This window comes from Rutidosis leptorrhynchoides, chromosome 1, assembly GCF_046630445.1.
Source record: "Rutidosis leptorrhynchoides isolate AG116_Rl617_1_P2 chromosome 1, CSIRO_AGI_Rlap_v1, whole genome shotgun sequence".
NCBI lineage: Eukaryota > Viridiplantae > Streptophyta > Magnoliopsida > Asterales > Asteraceae > Rutidosis > Rutidosis leptorrhynchoides.
The window spans coordinates 697,530,162-697,538,025 of NC_092333.1; positions in this window are offsets into that span (position 1 = coordinate 697,530,162).

Consider the following 7,864-nt stretch of genomic DNA (forward strand, 5'->3'; position numbering starts at 1 on the left):
AATAAGGGATTTCTTTTCAGCCTCCTGTTTAGATTTGTAATCTTTGTTCCAAAGTTTAAGAGCATTCTTAACACTTTTGAGCATTTCTTTGAAGTGCAGGTGTGATTTATAGCTAGGTGGCAAAGTCTCCCATGCTGTTTTCACAACCTCTTCGAACCCTTCCAATAACTTGAAATTCACACCACGACAATCAATATTCCAGCGAAATTAGATCTGAAATTTCTATCGAAACCATATCTGATAATTCACATCATCGGCCTTTCTGTAACATCCTCAGACAGGACTTAGATGTAAGGTGACCTTTTTGCCATTAGGCATAATTGTGTGGCTAATTATGCTTTTATTTTAATTAAAACTTTAGTGTTATTTTATTAGTTGGTTAAGACCAGTTTGTGACAAGGGTCACATAACAGGTTCATTTATTTAATTTGGACTCTGTTAGAGTTGTCAAATTAAGTACGAAAGTTATTAGATAACTGGTAAATACCCGTGTATGATGGGGTATTGTGTTTTTACACTAATATAAGCATTAGACCAGCTCATTTGTGATGCTTCTTCCAGAATATTCATTTTCACACACACACACACTTAAACCAATTCAAGAACCCTAATCTATTAAATCTCATTTTTGTGTTGAATCCTTGTGTGTAATCAGTTGTTTGTGATTCAGTATCTTAATCAAGGTAAATCTCAACTGAATTCGTATTCAAATAAGTGAATTTTGTGCTTTTAATTAGGTTTTGGTTCAAAATGGGGTTTTTAGTCAAATCTTGTGATTTTGATGTTGTTTTGGTATAATCCGTTGGGGTTTAAGTCTCTTTATATGTTATAAACGTTTCCTGAACGGATTTTGGTGTCAAAACATGTAGAAATCAAGATTTGGGTGATTTTGGTTCGAAAACCCGTCATTTCTGCTGCTGCTGCAGGAAGAACACAACCGTACGGTTGCAGCATGCAATCGCACGGGTACATTGTGCAATCGTACGGGTGCACGTGCAACCGTACGGATGCAGTGGTGTTGGTGCAACCGGGCAGTGAGTGTGCAACCGTACGGATGCACGATGCAACCGTACGGATGCATGTGCAACCGTACGGGTGTAGATCAGAACTGCAGTGTTGTTTAATCTAGTGTTTTCTAGCCATTATGCTGTCCGCGTGACTTATGATAATCAGGATGTAAATTCTGAAAATGCATAAGTGTTAGGTGGACTTTTAGTAACACTTTTGTTAATGATTAACTGTACAGTGCTGTTTTGTGCTAACGGTCAGAAACTAACTTGATTTGCCTTATGTTCAGGTGATAAGGATAAGGAAACCGCTCAGTGATAAATTAGCTGAGCTAGTTGCTGGTATTCGGTGAGTGGGTCTATCTTCGGATAGAGTATTAAGTAGCTGACACGCTACTTCTTCAGACTCTTTACTCTTATGTTTATATCCAGCATGATTGCCATGTGTAGTTAGATATTGAAATGCTAGTTAGGACGATTGCATGACTGATTATCTGTGATCTTATGTGCGCACTTTTAGTTGGACACCAACTGAGGCGGCAAGGTTGCGAACCTACCGAGGCGGCAAGGTAGGGTTTGTGTGAGGTCGACCGTGGTAGCCTGGTCGGATCATGATGTTACTGATTGTTCAGTATAGCATAGATGGACGCATGTGCTGCGTCTGGACGGTTATGCAGTGGATTCAGTAAAGCGGACTATTGGTAGACTGTAGCCTGATCAGCTAAGTCGTATGCTTGTACAAGTCGCCGATCCTCATATTGTCAGTTGTTGTATGCTAGTTCAGGACGTTAGCATATATGTGGCCCTTGCATGTTCAGTTGCTTATGCTTGGTCTGTTAGATAGTATCCATTCACTTAGCAGTTGTGCTAATTCCCCCACATTTCCACCTCTTACAGGTTTAGGTACTGCTGTTGGATGGGAGTTGCGGACGGGCTAGAAGACATGTTTGACTACGAGCTTAACTCTGATGTTTTCTTTGTTTGTACTGTTTTCACGCAACACCATCGTTTTGTAAAGTTGTTACACTTTCGTCTGAACATTTCCATTCGATTCAGTCGTCGAAAGAGTTCCGTTCACGGCACCACAACTGTTGGTGACTTTATATAAATGACGAGAGGTATTTATCAAGTTTGTGGTTATATCGTTTTTTTGAGGGAATTCTCGAGAAGGATCTGGTGTATCAAATTGGAGTATCGATTTTTATGTAATTATATTCTGGTGTATTTATTTGGAGTATCAACTTGGTGTATCAATTTTGAGTTTTTTATTGACAAATCTAGAGTACCGATTATGGAGTATTTATCATTTCTCTGAACAATCTATTTTGTGTATGGATTTGTAGTATCGATTTGGGTGTATCCATTAGTGTGTATCAAAAGATACAATCACATTTGGGTTGTTACATACATGGTACATTTAAAGAGTTAGCATGTTTTTTAACGAATGTTAGTTGAGGGACTATAGACATTACATTTAGGACAATCGTTGTGCATTTTAATACTACAAGAAGAAAAGGACTACCGTTATAATTATGAGTAAACTACATGGTTCAACGGTACAATTAACTCTATTATAAATAAGTAGTTGGAGATGATATATCAATCTAGAAAGTAGAGCTTATGTATTATACTCATAATTATTTGATAAATTAGTTTGAGTTTATAAACTTATAAGAATAATAAAAACACTAACATAAGAATATAAATACTAGTAATTAAGTAATTTTACCTTTAATTAATATCTAGTTTATTTATAAAAAAAAACTATTAAATAGCTTATATTTCATAATTTATTTTTCCAATAAACTCTTAAAATTGTATTCACCAAATATTGTTAAAATATAGAGCTTATAAAAATAAATTTAATTTCTCATAAGCTCTTACAAACTAGATGCCAAAACTCACTCAATAATACAAGTATAATATAAGGGTAAGTACCAAGTAGTTTTAAAGAGTAACATAAAATTCAAAAATTTTGACAAAAGAAATATCGACTTTTACTTTGACCGAAAAGTTCCTAATTTTAATTTGGCGCACAAAAAGTATTCTTAATTTGACAAAAAAAAAAAATTTAAAAAAGTAAAATTCGTCCACATGTGCATCCACATAGCCACAACTAATTGAATATGATAAAGTGGCGCCATGTCATCCAATTTTTCTACGCCACGTCATCCAAGTTTTCAGCCAAAAATATTTTCAACCACTTCTTCCGTCCAAATTGTTTTTTTCCCGATGACCACCTCTTTGGAGAAGATGATGACGTAGTAACACCACATCAGGTTCGATAAGGCGCGTCTATGTGGATGCCAATATTGATGAATATTACATTTATTGAACTTTTTTCAAAAAATTTCAAACGGCAGTACGGGATCACCCAGGAGGGACTTAACCACCCACACGATCATCTCCCGCAGTTGCATAACCCGCCCCAAACTGGTGCCCAGGAGGAATCCCGACCCAATCCGAGGGAATGGGCGATAAAACCCCCTGTGACGCCCCGTACAAAATCAATGTGTACGGATCATCAACAACAGATCCATTACACGTTTACAACGCTATATGCTGTTTTAAAACAAGTTTTGCATTCATGAAAAGATAACGTTTTTACCAACGTCAAATGTTTCACAAAAGATAACGTGCTTCTACGAATAGAGAGCATTAACATAAGTACGTGACACAAAGGTCATTACAAAACCATAGCTCGTAAATAACATAAGTTGTGAATGCAAAATAAAAGTTCCATGATTGAGACATCTCTAAACAATGCAGCAGAAGTCTAACACAGCGAGTCTATAACAGCGGAAGCAAATCGATTAAGCACCTGAGAAATAACATGCTTAAAAAGTCAACACGAATGTTGATGAGCTATAGTTTTACTGTAAACAACAATGTAATGTAGACCACGAGATTTCGTATTCAAAACAATATCTCAAATCCGTATGATAAAGTATATGCTTATCCGTGGGCACCCGGCAACTAACTTAACAAAGTAATATAAATATCACCCCCTAAAAGTACGCTTGGAGAGTGCGTATGTTCTCGAAGTATTAAACACCCGTTAAATACTAGCGCGACTAGCCCGAATGGGGATGTCAAACCCTATGGATCCATATCTAAGATTCGCGTCTACCGGTTCAAAAACCAATAGTTAAACGTTACCGAGCTAAGGGGAAGATTTGTGCCGTTATATCACCCACACATATATAAAGTTATAGTACTCGTGTCTAGTATGTAAAACATAGAAAGCGCATGTATTCTCAGTCCCAAAAATAGTTAAAGTAAAAAGGGAGCTATAACTCACAGTGAAAAATGCGGTAAAAGTCGATATGAAAAGTATGCAAGTAGTAAGTCGGTCCGAAAGGTCCTCAACCTAAGTCAAATGTTACTAAGTCAGTAAATTGCCCCCAAAAGTTTAAAAGTGAATAAATTAAGCCTTAAGTATCATCATCATCATCATACGTAAAGGATAAGGTAAGTTTTCAACAAGAATAGAGATCGAAACAAAGGGCTGACTTCGGACAGCTGCTACGACCTCTATACAAATTGAAAAGATGCGTGGTCAGTGGCCAAGGCTCCGTATGTGAGTCCTCTTACCTCTATCAAATCTTCAGATCCTAACTCGATGTCCTTTGACCGTGGCGATGGTTCAAGCGTGAGTAGGTTAGAAATTTTAGCACGTCGTTACAAAGGCGTAGTGATTTTCGGAAGGCTATAAATCCTAAACCGTATATCGGATTTAGGCGAGTCTTAAACGAAAAGTCATCTACTCGAACCGAACTATCAGGAAATCAACTTTCCAGAAGCCTCAGGTGTCTTATCAGACCTTGAAAAACCGAAAACAAGTGCTCTAGTGGGTTCCCTGGTGCTTGATGCTTATCACGGTTCTCATCCTTGATGCGTATAAGCCTCAAGTGTACAACTCTTTGATGTTTTAGCATCACTTTGACCAATTTTAAACCATCAACACACCATGTCAAGACTAAGGAGAAATACAACTCACTTAAGAGTTTTAGATGGATGATGAACCAATGTTACATCATTTTCTTAGTCTCAACATAAATACAAGTTCTAAAATTTATGGCTACAAACTTTGATTCAATCAAACAAGCAAGACCTTAAGTTACACAAATTTGATCAAACAAAGTAATGAAACCCTAAGCTAGAAAGCTTGGATCCCTTAACAATAATTATGAGATTTCAAAACTAGAAAGCTTGAATCTTTTATGTCCTTGAAGATCTTTAAAGTAAAAAACCTAGATCTTTAAGTTTCATGAAGATCATAAACACAAGTTTTGATCTTTTAACAAAATAATGAGATCTCAAGCTACAAAACTTAGATCCAACAAAGTAATGAAGATTCAAAGCTAGAAAGCTTGAATCTTTTATGTTCTTGAAGATCTTTAAAGTAAAAAGCTAGATCTTCAAGTTTCATGAAGATCATAAACACAAGTTTTGATCTTTTAACAAAAATAGAGTGATCTTAAGCTATAAAGCTTAGATCCATCAAAGTAATGAAGATCCAAAGCTAGAAAGCTTGAATCTTTCATGTTCTTGAAGGATTCAAATCAAAGTTTGATTCTACAGGAATAACAAGATCAAAAAGATAAAAAGCTTGATCTCATGATGATGATGATGTCGTGATTAAGAAGAGAAGAAGAAGAAGAAGAAAATTTTAAGAACTTACAATTTTAGTGTGAGAAAGACTAGAGAGAAAATTAGAGAGCAAGTGTGTGTAAAAATGAGAATGACATGAAGTGTGAAATGAAGAATGAGGCTTGATATTTATAGTGGTGGAGGTGGTGGTGGGTGTCTCCAAACCATAGGCATCATGGGGGACAAGGGGGGACAACTTTTTGCTTTTGCATGGTGGTGGTACAAAGGTGGTGCTTGTTGTTGGAATCCCATGCAACATGTGTAGTAATGGCTAACAAAAATGCTAGTATGTTGGCTCATTTTAATGGATTTTTGTCCTACATCTTAATGGATCATAAATCCATTAAAGTTGGGCTAATTCAATGGTCCACTAACTAGAGTAGGGTGGGTCTAAGTCCATTAAGGTAAAAAGTCCAATAAGACTAACTAGTGTGCATTAGTAAATTACTAAGCTTAATTAAGCAACCAATAAGCCAAATAATTGTCATTGGAAAATAACAATTAGTTTTACGTAGTCATAATATTTCAATTATGACAAAAGTTTAAAGTGCACAAAGTACATAGCTCACTCCAAACGTCAAGTGACACTAATGGTCATAAAAGCATTCGAGGATCAAGTTAAGTGATTAAACACTTAATAGCACGTTTTAAGACATTAACGAAAGTAATTATCATGAAGTAAGATCCCAGAGCATAAACCAGCTCAGTACGCACATATACGCAGATTTGTAAAAGTATAGAGCACAAAAATATAAGTTAAAAAAGTCGAATCGTTACATTACCCACCCGTTAAAGAAAATTTCGTCCCAAAATTTTGAGGAGTGACTAACAATGGTGCCGAATTTGAAGAAGAATGAGCGTATCAAAGTTTCGAGAGACTCGTAGGCTCAGAAGTGAGCTATTTACCTTGAAAGGTACTTGGGCGTATAAAAGTAAGAATAGGTATATGCCATTAATTAAGTCTTAAGATCATCAAATTGATTTCGTTTCTTGTTAACATGAATACATCATCTGAATATATACCCACAAAAGGAAAGATGATGTTTTTAGCCTTACATGCATCTTCAGTAAGCTGGATGCATGAAATGCATCGTGAATGTTACCAAACTCATCTAAAACATTGAGCGCTCATGTCGCAATATAAAGCTGACCGATAGAATGGAAAACATGGTGATCACAACCATGCGATTTGATGTATGGATGGTGTTAGCCACATATTTTACTACCCCTTAATTTCAGAAGGAGACCATAGGCATAAAGAATCCGATATTTAAGAAACGTTTGATTTGAATAATTGGATTGAAATTTTAGCTGGAAGTGATTAATCAGACTTACATGCAATGCGGGCCATAACTATTTATAGTGTCTTCAGGACGGTCTGAACGAACAATGAAAGATATTACCCAGTTTAACATACTGTCCGTGAACTTATCCTTGGATGGAATGAAAACATAGCTTCCTAATGTAACTATATGCTTTCAGTTACTTGCTGAAGATTAGGGTTAACATCGACTAGAACAACATATAGTTACAACCAACGAAGGAAGAAATATATAGAATAACCACCTCAGTGTTATAGATGTTTTAAGCAGTCCCTTCCTAGAGGATAACAAGATTCATAGATTTTTTTAAAGTAATTTACATTAAATATCCGAAAGAAAATCGCACGAAAGGTGTGATCTTTGAACGAGAGTGAACTCTTCGTACAACGAGCGAGTTGATATGAATTTATCCTTACACTTAAAGGGATGCGCGGATAAGAAGATACGTGAACCCTTGGTCATAAAGAGTGGTTTACTCCGAGTGAAAAGAATCTCAAAAATGATTTCTTGTACCTCAACATACTGGATCATACTGGATAATTAGCCGTGAAATATTAAGAGTAGAAACCCACTGTAAGATCCTGTTTTCTCAGGTGTTTGGGACGCCATCCAGACCTATGGGATGCCGTCCAACTGTGAAGGGCTGGATGCCGTCCAGAATCTTGGACGCCGTCCAGAATCTTGGACGCCGTCCAGTTGAACTGGCGGGCCAGCTGTGTTCTTTTAGATATTAAATGGGGGTAGTTTGGTCTTTTCACTTGTTGGACGAATCTAAGGCCACAAGATCAGTTTTAGGAGCCTCATTCACTCCACTTTAAACTACCTCCTCCTTCCACTTCAATTCTAGAGAGAGAGAGTGATTCTTGTGTAAGAAAGCTCAAA